This window comes from Xenopus tropicalis, chromosome 8 (assembly GCF_000004195.4).
Source record: "Xenopus tropicalis strain Nigerian chromosome 8, UCB_Xtro_10.0, whole genome shotgun sequence".
In the NCBI taxonomy this organism is placed as follows: domain Eukaryota; kingdom Metazoa; phylum Chordata; class Amphibia; order Anura; family Pipidae; genus Xenopus; species Xenopus tropicalis.
In genome coordinates this window covers 51,135,853-51,149,316 of record NC_030684.2, presented here as the reverse complement: position 1 = coordinate 51,149,316, position 13,464 = coordinate 51,135,853, and the positions used below count along the sequence as shown (strand labels likewise).

The 13,464-nt window shown below is 40.2% G+C and overlaps 1 long non-coding RNA gene and 1 other non-coding gene across 2 annotated transcripts; both read left to right on the top strand.

The window, feature by feature from the left end:
* The first annotated feature begins 2,769 nt into the window (after positions 1 to 2,769).
* kcne5 lies at positions 2,770 to 5,559 on the top strand. Its single transcript, XR_004219854.1, has 2 exons — positions 2,770 to 3,129; positions 4,547 to 5,559. It is a non-coding gene; the product is annotated as a potassium channel, voltage gated subfamily E regulatory beta subunit 5 (transcript).
* Positions 5,560 to 8,337: 2,778 nt separating this feature from the next.
* LOC100492639 lies at positions 8,338 to 13,173 on the top strand. The gene is made up of 3 exons (XR_004219823.1): positions 8,338 to 9,346; positions 9,697 to 9,758; positions 10,622 to 13,173. It is a non-coding gene; the product is annotated as an uncharacterized LOC100492639 (long non-coding RNA).
* The last annotated feature ends 291 nt before the right edge of the window (positions 13,174 to 13,464 follow it).

The window sequence follows — 13,464 nt, the reverse complement described above, 5'->3', positions numbered from 1 at the left end:
TTTGTAGGCTCCTGGTATTAAGATCCAAATTGCGGAAATACCCCTTATCCGGAAAACCTCAGGTCCCAAGCATTCTGGATAAAAGATGCCAAACCTGTACATCAGCCCTTAATAGCTTGTGGTAAACATTACCAATAATGGCTAAACTAAGGCTGGCAAATGGCATTCTTGGAAATAACAAACAGGAATTGCTTTCTTAGTTCAACACTCAGATCACATATAATGGGCCTTCTGGCAGGAAATGGGATTGTGCAAAGAAAATGGGGTTCAAATGATTTTGAGTAACGAGCAATATATTACGTAACTGCAAACACACACATGAAGGGACATTCCCACACACGATCTATTAAAGAACTAAATTCGATTGACTGCATTTGTTGCCATTTATTTCCTGGTGGACCAGTGAGTGCAGCAATAGAAAATCAGTCACAAAGGGTTGGGTTTGATGGGCAGGACTATACATGCAGCTCATTACCAGCAGAAAAAGTTCTACCTGAAGCAAATCATTTGCGTCTGTAGCCATTTGCCAAACATATACAGCACAATCAGCCTTGCTCATCAAATGCATTTGTGTGTGTTCTGAACTTCAATTTTATTCTGTTGTTTTTTTAGTTATGTCCTGTCACATTTATATAGCGTAAACACATTGGCACCGGCCCCAGTCCTACCCACACTGTGCCACCACTCACTTTACTACAATGTCTCCTGACATTTATTCAGATAGAACCCTGAAAATGTCTGGGAATGATTTGCTGTGCAGCAATTGCTTTGGAATGGATGACTTATCTGGTTTACAGGTTTGCAATTACTATGAATAATAATCCTATAGTGAGAATGATTATTATTGTCGGGGTCATACTGATTCATTGCAATACATCTCTAGTTGTAATCTTCAGAATGGGCATACACTTACGAGTAACAGTGGTTAACTGGCCAGTTTGTTGACCAAACATATTTGGAAAGACATTTTGCCAATGTGCCATATCAGCTGGTGCCTTGGAAGAGCCACTACAGATGCAATGTATGGCCCCACTATGAAACTTTCAGACCTTTCCTGTTTAGTTTGCACTACATCAAAGGTCCTGGTGTACAAACCTGCAGATTATGGGGGTAGGAGAAACAAAAGGTTACCTGAAAGCAGTTCTAATGTGTAGCGTTGGCTCCTTCTGAGAGCTCAGACTCCGGCACAATGCACTGAGATGGCGCCTACACACCAAGATTACAACTAAAAAAAAAATACATTTTGTTGGTTCAAAAATACAGTTTTAAATAGTGGAGTGAATTATTTGCTATGTAAATAATATGTAATTAAGAAATAAAAAGTACACCATAAAAAAAAATCATGACAGTATCCCTGTTAGCCAGCCAGGTTCACATTGACTCAATTTCTTGTCAGGAAGAAAACAGAAAACTACCATTCAAATCGATAGAAGAATAGCCAAAATGACATAGATTCAGCCAATGATCAGCTCCAGGAAGATCAAATAAGGTTTAAAGTTATTTGTATTTGTGTAAGTACTGTTCAATTAGAAGTGGCCTATGTGAAGCCAAACTATCAGCAAGAAGCCCCCCAAAGTCCCATTGCTGAAAGAAAGACATGCTGAAGAGGTTGCAATTGGCCAAAGAACACTGACTGGCTTAAAGAGAAATGGCACAACGTTTTGTGGACTGATGAAAAGCACGATTGTTCTTTATGAGTCAGACAACCCCAAACACTGAGTTCAAGCCACAGTACATTGTGCAGCATGGTGGCACAAACATCATAATATGGGGATGTTTCTCATACTATAGCGTTAGGCCTATTTATCACATACCAGGGATCATGGATCAGTTTGAATACATCAAAATACTTGGAAGAGGCTATGTTGCCTTATGCTAAAGAGGGAATGCCATTGAAATGGGTGACAATGACCCCAAACACAACAGTAAACGAGCAACTTGGTTTTTTACCAACAAGATTGACGTTATGGAGTGGTCAGCCCAATCACCGGACCTTAATCCAATAGAAAACTTGTGGGTGATATAAAAAATGCTGTTTCTAAGGCAAAACCAAGAAATGCAGAAGAATTGTGGAATAAAGTCCAATCATCATGGGCTGGAATACCAGTTCCCAGGTGCTAGAAATTGGTCGCCTCCATGCAACACAGCTGTTCTCAGAAATAGTGGTTATACAACTAAATATTAGTTCAGTGATTCAAAGGAAAGCAAAAGCTTGTACAGTGAATGTGTCCGTTTGTAAAAAAAGAATGCAGACACTATTATTTTGAACTGCCTAATATTCCCTTTTCTTCTCTATTCCTATAAAGGTTACCAATGCATTTGCGTGTATGGAAATAAAAGCTATTATAAGGATTTTGAGCTTTATTCACTTTTTTAAACACACCGCTATTATTCTGAACACAACTGTATATATATATATATATATATGTTGTACTTCTGTGTTTATGTGGCAGGGTGACACAGTACTTACCGTATTTAGCATTGTAGCTGGGTAATTCCAACCAGGTATATACAGTATATATATATATACGAGTTCGGAATCACCCAACTACAGTACAGTTGTAAGTCCTGTGCCACCCTGCCGCATGAACATAGAATGTCAATGTCATATTACTTTTCTTTTGTCGGAGCTGATGTCTAACACTAGGGAAAGGTGACACCCAACACATTTACTATTTTACTGAGTAGAGTGTCACTAAATATAGCTTTTTTCTACACCAGAATGCAGCCGTGCATATATTGTATGCACTGGAATAGTTTCCTGTGCTACACATAGTTCTGCTGCCCGCTGCACTGAAACAGTTAAACCAGTTTGCTGTTAAGCAAAGCTTTTGGGCCACATCAGAAGGCAAATAGTCATTACATGAGGGAGCTGTGGGAGAGGCAAACATTGGGATGGGCTGTACCCTGTCTGGCTGCACAAAGGCACACTCCTCCTTAGCATGCTATAAACCAGCACTGAGTAATACCAGTTCCAACAAGCCTTTCTCTTCTCCCCCCTGAGGGGATCTCTCTGTATTACCTACCCCAGACAATGTGACCCGCCCATCCAAAGCCCCTTCTCACTAACCCCCTCCCCAGTTTCACAGCACACAGGGGAATGTGGTTACTCACGCAACATCTGTAGAGGTGAGTTTTTGTATGGTGGGGCTCTTCTGGGAATATAGGGGCCCCTTAACTCTTTTTAGAACTGTAAGAAGTTGGGGGTTCGTTAAATTAAACTCACAGACACTATTCTATGCTGCTGGCTTAATTATACTTTAATGGACTACAAGTGTTTCCATTTGTCATTGAACTTCAGTTCCCAGTATCCCTAGGGATCCAGCATTATCTGCATGGTGTTGGTATGTTCTCTCCATGTCTGTGTTTGTTTCCTCTCTGTGCTCCAGTTTCCTCAAAAACAAACAGTCAGGTTAATTGGTTTCCGATAAAAACTGACCCCGGCGTGTGACTGTGCTTCAGAGGACTGTGACTGTAAGTTCCACCGGGGCAGGGAGGGATGGATATGTAGAACAGCCTCACTAAAGTACTGCAGAATATGTTGGTGCAATAAAAATAATAATAAGGTTAATAGATCCTCAGGTTTTAGATCCTGCTGTAAGTGAGAATGTTGTTTTAGCTCTGAATTCAGTTTCACAGAGCTCCCAGCTGTGAGAGAGAGAGGGGGGAAATCAGACTATGGGTTTCTCTATTTCTCCTGATTTTAGTTTCCATCATTCTTCCATGATGAGTATTACTTCCAGACTTGCTGGCGCTTTCTCATGCTAATGTTACAGATTTTTTTTTCCTTTTTAAACTGTTTTCTTATAATTAGACCAAAGCAGTTGAAACCTCATGTTTTATTGCTGGTGCTGCTTGTCCAGTTAATCTGCAAGCCAAAACCTAAATCTCTAGAGCACCCTGTTACATGCATGTTTTTTATGGCAGTCAGGTAAACTACTGTACAGGAATAAGAACCCCATAGTGACAAAAAATAACATTTAACAATGTACTTTTATAGCTGTGTTTTCTTAAAGGCAGGTACCAGCTATTGCAATTTCTCATCACAGTGTGAGACTTGTGTAATTCTTATAAGCAGTTCCACCCACATACTGTTTGAATGCGTCACATTCTATAAGATAAACAATTGAGTTGAAACACACCTTCCCTCAGTGGAGCTGACAATCTTAGGCCCCTATTGCACTCATTATAGTCAATTTTTATGAAGAGCCAACTAACCCACATTGTTTTTTTGGAGGGTGGATGGAAACCCACACATACACAGGGAGAACATACCAACTCTTCCAGTAGCTGTGTAACTTCACTGCCCACGCATGCAGCAGCCACACAAATTCTCAGTTAGTATAGTGGCTATAGAAGAAGCTGACCCCATGGTCCAGGCCCCCCCAGGACCGAGAGCTCTGCTTCCTCTATAGTTACTCCACTGGATTCCAGGCTGGAACGGAACCTAGGCCCCCAGCTCTGCAAAGCAGCAATGTTAACCCAAAGTGCCACCATACTATGGAAAGTCTCTCATAAACTTTCTCTTTTCAATGCTTTACCATAGGTTGAAGTGTACATTTGTCTGGGCACTGCATAAAGGAGCTGGCAGACATTACCAACGGAGATAATGTGATCTAGAGGACCAGTGGTTTCTTTACCCCTGAGCATTTGCATAATTGGTTTCCCTTAGGATAAGAAGCAGTTGGCAGCCTAAACATGAATTGCAGTGATACTTCTCGCCTCAGGAGTCTTTTGACTCGGCTTCTCCAAGAACTTGGCAAGGCCAACAGCACCAGTGTCCCAGTGGAAGAAGATGATAACGATGATGCTTACTTGTATATTCTGCTCATCATGATCTTCTATGGCTGCCTGGCAGGGGGCCTCATCCTGGCTTATACCAGATCCAGAAAGCAGGAGTCCAAGAATGACCCTTACCACCTCTATATAGAAAGGGAATGGAATAAGAAGATTCCTAATATTGTGGTGTATGAACAAAGGGGGAGTATAGAAAGTGAACAATTACTGTGAAAAGGTTAACTTGCATCAGAATTTTAATCCAATAAGAGATGTGAATTCCGCAAGAGAAGAAGTTCCATGCAGCAAGTGTATAAAGAAAGGGAACTTACATGAGCTTCGAGCTACAAGAAGCACTCTTTTATGCTCCAGAAATCAGAAGGCATAAATAAAGGACACAAATGTGTTTGGGAGAGGATGCTGCCCTTACCTTCTGCAACTGGAGCAATACCCATTCTAAGCTGTAGCATTATAATAGGGAATATTGGTCTCTCACTGCTCCAGAAAGGACAGGAGGTCTTAATGTCAGGTATTAGCTCCCTGCCAGGGTGTATGTTGATAATAGCCTATCATGACTCTGCCAGTCATATGGAATATGGTTAATTACCAGTGGGTAACAAAAGAGACATTGTATATAGGGTCTGTTGGGGACCTGACTAAAGCATATTTGCATTATAAATGTGCAAGCCATAATAAAACCGTCTCTGTCTACTGTAATCATCAATTTATGGGGGGGCCATGTTAATAATGTATATAAAACTGTTGTAATCAAATTAAGCCACATAACAGAATTCTGGGATCTGTTTTTTTATAATGAGGAAATCTATGTAGTGTTTACCTTTGCTTGCTATTTTTGTAAATAAAACATATGGTCACTGGGACCCTTATGAACGTGAGGTGTATGTTGTCCTTATTACAGTCTCCCTTCAATACATTTTTTTGATATTGGACATAAGACCTAAGTGGAGCAGATTCCTCCTCGGGATTATTTATGCTTCACTTCGAACCTGCACCCAGGCTATGATGACCCTGTACACGTGAGAGCCGACCTTCTTCTGTGTATTGTCCTTATTACAGAATATATGGTCCCTGGTGGCAAAATGGTCAAGGAAACTGGTACATGTGTGGGATCTAAACATTGCATTCAAATCACAGTTCCATGAGTTTGACACCTACAAGAAATGGGCTGCAATAAAAGGCAATGTCACATACTTGACTTTGAGACAGTACTGTATTATTACTGAAAGTCAATTGTCAACTAATAAATAGCCCCTAGGGGACACAGCCCATTAGCAAATGCCACTGAGAAATTCCTTTTCTGTTGCTTCCCATCAAATACTATTTTCCAGGAGGATGCAGACAGATCTTCTGAAAAGAAGCTACACAAGATTGGTGAATGCCAGGCTGTTATTTACTTTAGTGCCTGTTTACTATGATCTTTATTGGAGAGGGACAACTATTTGTATTATTCCATCTTAGGCAAATACTGAGATGAATACAATGTTAGTTAATATTATCTGTTACCATTTGGCATATGTTTCATGTACTGTAAAGGCACAGCCATTAATGTCCGAGCCCTTACGCCTCCTTTACATTATAGTCTGTCAGCCAGTTTAGTTGGACCAAATCCAGGAACATGAAAATGAATAATATCAAATAAGAGTTTTTAAGGCAGGGATTCCTAATCTTTGGGTCCACACCCAAAACTGGGTCCCCATACTGTTTATAGTGGGTGTCTCATTTTATAAAATAAATTCCTTCTTACACTAGGCAATAGTTATTGAAATGAGAAACATAAACCAATTATTGCAGGGGTCCCCAACTTGTAAGCCACAGTCACATGTAAAAAGACTTGAAGTGCAACACAATCATCATAAAAGTTCATAAGGGCCAAGATTGGCTATTGGGCAGCCTCTATGCACACTATCAGCTTACAGGAGGCTTTATTTGGTAGTAAATCTTGTTTTTATTCAACCAAAACTTGCCCCCAAGTCAGGAATTCAAAAACAACTACCTGTTTAGGGGGCGCTGAGAGCAACATCCAAGGGGTTGGTGAGCAACATGTTGCTCACGGGTCACTGTTTGGGGACCACTGAATTATTGGGTCGTAACACTGTAGACCTATCCTGGGTCCATGGGCGTCCACAGAAGGGGGCAAGAGGGGGCACTTGCCCCCCCCTGGAAAAGTAGCAAAAAAAACATAAACCTTACTCCGTTTCTGCACTTTCCCCATAAGCCCGTTTTTGCTGTGCTCCGATTGGATCTTTCTTCTTGTCGATTCACCAATCAGAGCACAGCTTCCTTGACAGACAGTAAAATTGACCAATCAGAGCACAGATGCACACAGGGATCGGGAGATTTTGCAAACTGGAAACAGAAATAAAGACTGAAAAGATGAATCTGCCCCTGTAACTTTACCTGAGAACCAACTAATCTATCCCCTACCCTAACACATGGAGGGTAAGTTAACTCTTTCCCTCTGAAAAAGCTCATTGTGTGTTTATATATTTGTTGTTGTGTTTTGCACTTACTATTTTTTTTTTTTTTTGTCATTGTTTTGTTCATTTATAGTAAGTTACAGTGGGGCCAATGTTGTGTATCAGTGCCAGTGTTATAGTGCCAGGGCCTGAATATCTGCCATCTGTACCCACTGCTCCTCACTGCATATAATGTGCTGGGTTTGTAAATACAGACTGCGTCTCACTGTATATAATGGGGAGTCAGTACCCACTGCCTTTCTTGCTATAAAACTAACATAAACACATCTAAAGGGGTGGTTCACTTCCTTTAGTATGTTATAAAATGGCCTATTCCTAGCAACTTTGCAATTGGTCTTCCTAATTAATTTTTTTGAATAATTTGCCTTTCTCTTCTGCCTCTATACAGATTTCAAATGGGTGCCAAAAAATATTGCTCTGCGAGGCTACAATTTTATTATTATTATAATTTTGTATTACTTATTTTTCCAAGTAGGCCCCTTAACTATTCATAATCCCATCTCTTGTTTAAATCACTACCTGGTTGCTAGGGTAAATAAGACCCTAGCAACCAGATAGCTGCTGAAATACCAAATGGAGAGCTGCTGAACAAAAAGCTAAATAACTGAAAAACCATTAAAAATAAAAGTGAATTCGAATGCGAACTACCCCTTTAAGCTAACTGATCACAAACACAAATGTTTGCAGATCCCCTAACAGAAGTGCGCGTATGAATACTTTTACTACTAATACTAAACATTTTAGGGTAAAAAAAAAAAGCACCCCCACCCGCACTTTTGTACAGTATCCCTGGGAGTCAGTGGGAACGGCAAGAGGTAGTTGGGAGGTTAACTTTTTACGTCAGCAGTGAATCCACTAAGTGTCACATTAGCTGTAGGTCAGTCTGTGTATGGGCCATATTTAGCCTCCCCTAGTATCATCCTGCAAAAAAAAAAAAAATATATATATATTTATCTGTTGCAGGATGATGCTAGCTTACTTGCCCCCCCTTGGAAAATTTTCTGCGGACGCCCATGCCTGGGTCCCCTGACAAAAGTTCACAAACCTGTTCAAAAAGGACTCAAATTAAAATAAATAAAAAAATGCTCCCAGTTTTCGCAACAGAGTTCCTAAGGAAATCTGTTTAGGAATCTACAATCTGCACCTATAGAAGTGATGTCACGCCACTGAAAGTGATGTCACGCACACTCTGCATGTGACCTCACTTCCGCACCATAGGTGGCGCATTTAGGTTTACTGCCTAGGGTGTCTTCGGATTTAAATGCAACCCTGGTGGTAGCTCTCTTGTTCCCCTGCATCAAAAGCACAACTGTGTGTTATTTGGAACAGGAGGCAGACAGGACTGAGCGGCACTGAGTGCAACTATATGAAAATGCAAGGAGTACCTTTTAATGAAAGTGCTTTTAATTAATGGAATTTTTTTGCAACTGACTGCAACTGCACTAGCAGTTGTAAATGACCCCCAGTAATTTTGTACAATACAGTGTCACTGAATCATGTAACAATTAGGCACCATTTACTAATGCTATAACACAAGAGCCATAAATATCCCATAAAACATATCCTCATTAATACTGCTTAGTAATATAATTAGTGTCACATGACTCCATGCAACTTGTGTAGGAGAAAGTACAACTAAGGGGGTTCCCAGAACAGAATGCCCATGCTCTGTGCTTTCAGACCTTATGTATTCTCACACATATATACTGTAATTTTCAGCATCTTTTTGTTGATTGAAGCCCAGAATGTGTGACCCTAGTGTTGGGCCCAGTCATTACGTGACTAACGCTCTCAGTGAGGCACATACATTGGGAAGGGCTGTGCCCTGGCTGCACAAAAACACACTCATTGCTCTCATGCAATACAGCAGTGTTACATGACACCAGTCTGAACCAGCTGCTCTCTCCCCTGGGATGTTCTCTCTATAGAAAACTACTCTCGAGATCTGCCCGCCCACCAAAAGCCCCTTTTCACTAGCCCCCCCCCTCCCCCATTTCACAGCACATGGTGGGGTATTATTGCATCCTGCCAGGGGGTTGCACTCATTCACTCATCATCTATGTGCCAGGAAGGTAAGTATGAGCCTTGGAGGATCTAATGTAGATATTGTAGGTACTTTTTTCTTTATGGAGAGATTTGGAGGAGGACTGTCTCGTTTCCTAACATGATTTGCCCTTTAATGGTTCATATACCAGGGCTGCTGGATGTAATTACTTTCACCTATGCTCTGCAGTAGCCTGTGACTCTATCTCCCACCTCTTCCTTCCTTTTCAGTTGCCACGACACTATAACTACAACTCCCAGCATCCTATTGGGGGGGTGCAGATAAGAAGCAGCCTAAAGATCTGCATTGAGTTTTGTGTTTACTGAATTTTCAATTGTCCTGTCTGGGGCTCTTAAATCTCTTATTTTGGTTCGGCAGAACTCCCAGCAGAGGTAGCAGTCTGGCTGTTGATCCTGTGAAGGGAACAAACAAACAAGGGGGTAAGTTACATTTTTCTTGGATTCCTTTTCTGTTTATAAAGAGGTTTCATTTCTGGCATTTTTACTATTGATCGGTGACAACCCCAGCACCTTCTTTCCTCTCTTTTCTATTTTTATTTCTTGCTTAGTCATAGGAACAAAGTGGCAAAACTTCTTTCTCATCGTGTTGAGGCCCCAGAAAAATTAATATTAATATGCTTTATTTATGCCGCACTGACACAATAATTTGCTGTGGAGCTTGCAATCGCAGGTCCTTATCACACACCATAGACATATATTACATACAAATTCCTTGTAGATAGTGCCTAGGGCAGAATCGAACTAAGGTTGACAGCATTAGCCACAGGGCCACTATGCTGCCTGATGCAGCTGATATTTTATTGCCAATGCAACTCGTTTTGTATGACTACTGCAAGAAATATCTAGATAAAGTTCATAATGTTATACATACTTATAGTAATTAAATTGCTTCCATGGCAAACTGCAATAATGGGGAAGGATAGTGACCAGAACATAATGAAAAAACACTTTTATTTTGCTGCTATAATGTTTCCCATCATACTTTATAAAGGGATTCATGAAGGCAAACTTTAAAAAATACCCCACATACAGTGGGGCTAATTTATGAACACTGGGCAAATTTGCCCATGGCCAGTAAGCCATATAAACCAATCAGTGATTGGCTTTTTTTAGTCAGCTGCAGGTAGAACAATGAATGCAACAATTTGATTGATTGCCATGGGTTTTTACCCGCTGGCAAATTTACCCAGTGTTCATAAATGATCCCCAGTATATTTTTGATCTCTCTTCTCAGTGCTCTTACCACAGGCTGATGTGCACATATCTTTCTTTAAAATTTAAAGGGACCTGGGTACCGCTGGACCATTTCTAGCTGTGGTTACTGTGCACCAAAACACCAGAAGTTTCATCCGTTAAATGAAGGTACCATTTACCTCTGCAGTTCTCCTCCTTCTTTCTCCTTAAATAAGAAAGTCTCCATGTCGGACATCATGAACTGCAGCGATACTTCCCGACTGAGAAGTCTTCTGACTCAGCTCCTTCAGGAACTTGGCAAGGCCAACAGCACCAGTGCCCCGGTTGAAGAGGATAACAATGATGCGTACATGTATATTCTGCTCATCATGATCTTCTATGGATTCCTGGCAGGGGGCCTTATAATGGCCTATACCAGATCCAGAAAGCAGGAGTCCAAAAACGACCCTTACCACCTTTACATAGAAAGTGAATGGGGTACAAAAGCCAAGAATATGACCACTGCTATGGATTACCAGCCAAGGGGCAGTATAGAAAGTGAACAGTTATTATGAAGAAGTTACTTTGACACAAACAACGACATGATGCACCTCAGTCCTTAAAGAAATGGAAAGACCTTCTTTTGATTTGCATCAGAGGGGGATACCAAGTGGAAATATTTGCAGTTCACTGCAAAAAACTGGGCTCAGAACTGCCTATACACAGAATTAATGCAATGATACTATGTATTCTGTAAAACAAAATGCATGACCCAAATGCATATACATGGTTGCTGCACGTATGGCTGTATGCACACTACCCAGTTGGATAATATTGTAGGGCTTCCAGTTGTAGAGATTAGCAAGGAGTTCCCAGACTTACATTATAAGTTAACTCCTTCCTGGGTATCTGGGTCTACCCAGAGCCAGGAATAAACATTTTATAGTATTGCTTGCATGGACTTTCTCTCTCTCAAAACATACATGTTTTATGGCTGAAAATCAAGCTATTTTAATATCAGTGAACAGGGGCCTGCAATGTCATCCTTAACCCACTGCCTTTATTATAAATTGCTGTAGGATTTGGATATCTGGATTTATTTGTTGGGGTTGTTGAAAAAATAAGTACTGCTTGCTAAATGTATTTATTGCAACACAGAAATGTCCGTGCCAAGAGATACCAGCTCTCTTATCTTCAAATGAAAAGCTAAATGAATAGGCAAATTATATATATTGTAAGCAAGGTACAGACAAGCCTACCAACATCAGTTCTGATAGTCTGAGCTAACTGATTGGTAGGCTGAAATCATTCTATAGGATTCTTGCATTTGTAACTTGATGACTCGATGTGGGCGCTTTGGTCAATACAAAATGCTGGAACCCCAACCCCTGGTAATGATACTAAAGAAAATGCAGAGCTTGTCTAAATTTATTTTTGCTTTTTGTTTAGCTACATAGTCACACTGAAACACTGAATTACTTATCATATAGAAGGGAGGATTATGCAGAGATACAGTATTGCTTTCATTTAGTGGGAAAATGATCTATGATGAGAGTGAAGGGGACACAGAGTGGGAGGACTAGTAAGTATCCTGTATGGAGCTGTATACAGTTTCCACATTGCATTTCTGTATTTAAGTCTGACGTCCTCTTTACAAGTCTGCATTTAGTACATGCCTTCTAACAATCCAAACCATGCATGAACTGTGTGGAGCGAAGGTCTTTGAAGTCACCCTCAAGCTCTGTATTCATAAAGCACAGGCACACAACACCCAGTAGTGCTTAGGGGCACTACTACATTTTGCCCCTATTTATGATATAGTGTTTATCAATCCTATGTTGTCACCTTAAAGGGATTGTTCACCTTTGAAATACATTTGAGTATAATTTAGAGAAGACTAATTTGTTATTTATTTGTGTGTTTTTTAATTAGCTTTTTTTTTTTTTAGCTTTTTTCAATAGCTCTCCATTTTTAATTTCAGCAGCTATCTGGTTGCAAGGGTCCAGACAACCCTAGCAACCAAGCAGTGGTGATATGAAGTGGGGAGGGCCTGACTAGAAAGATAAATAATAAAAAGTAAGAATAACAATAAAATTGCAGCCTCACAGAGCAATAATTTTTTGACTGCCAAGGTCAATGACCCCCATTTGAAATCTTGAAATAGACAGAAGGAGACAAATAAAGTTGCTAAGCATTGTCCATTCTGTAACATACTAAAAAGTAACTTAAAGGTGAACAACCCCTTTAAAACAAAAGAGTGGACATTTAAGAAGTGGACATTTTTGCTTTTTACATAGAATTCCCTGTACATAGCATGTGGTTTTGCCTATTCACTGTCTGTCACGACTTCTGTCATAAATCTGTGCATAAATCTCATTCTAAATGGCTCCATAACACAAAAATTTACTTTTTTGTAAGGGTGGGGACCTACAGAATGCGAGTTTATTTTGCAAATGATTCTTTCATGATCTATAAAATGTATGTTGCTCTTTATACAACAAAAAAAACAGTGCAGTTTATAATCTCCTGTTGCTGTATAAGGAGTTCCCTAAAAGTGCTTTGGCTGTATTGTTTCTGTTTTCTTTCTGTCAATGAGATGGTGAGGCATTTATTGTCGCCATCGACATGCTCAGTTACTCACAAATACTGACAAGTTAAACTAGCACATTTTCCTTCACATCTGTGAAATGTCAAAATTCTGCCAAAATGTATTGGAGTCATTATTTACACTGCAATTTAGCCCTGCAATAGCATAAGCATTGCCTTATTTTTTAAGAGAAGCTACTTTCCATTATGTGATATCTGTTCCTTATAGCAGGGGTCCCCTTTCTTACTCGTAAGCCACAGTCAAATGTAAAAAGTCTTGGAGAGCAACACAAGCAGCATAAAAGTACAAGAAGTTGCCAAATAAGGGCTAAGATTGGCTATTAGGCAGCCTCCATGCACACTGTGA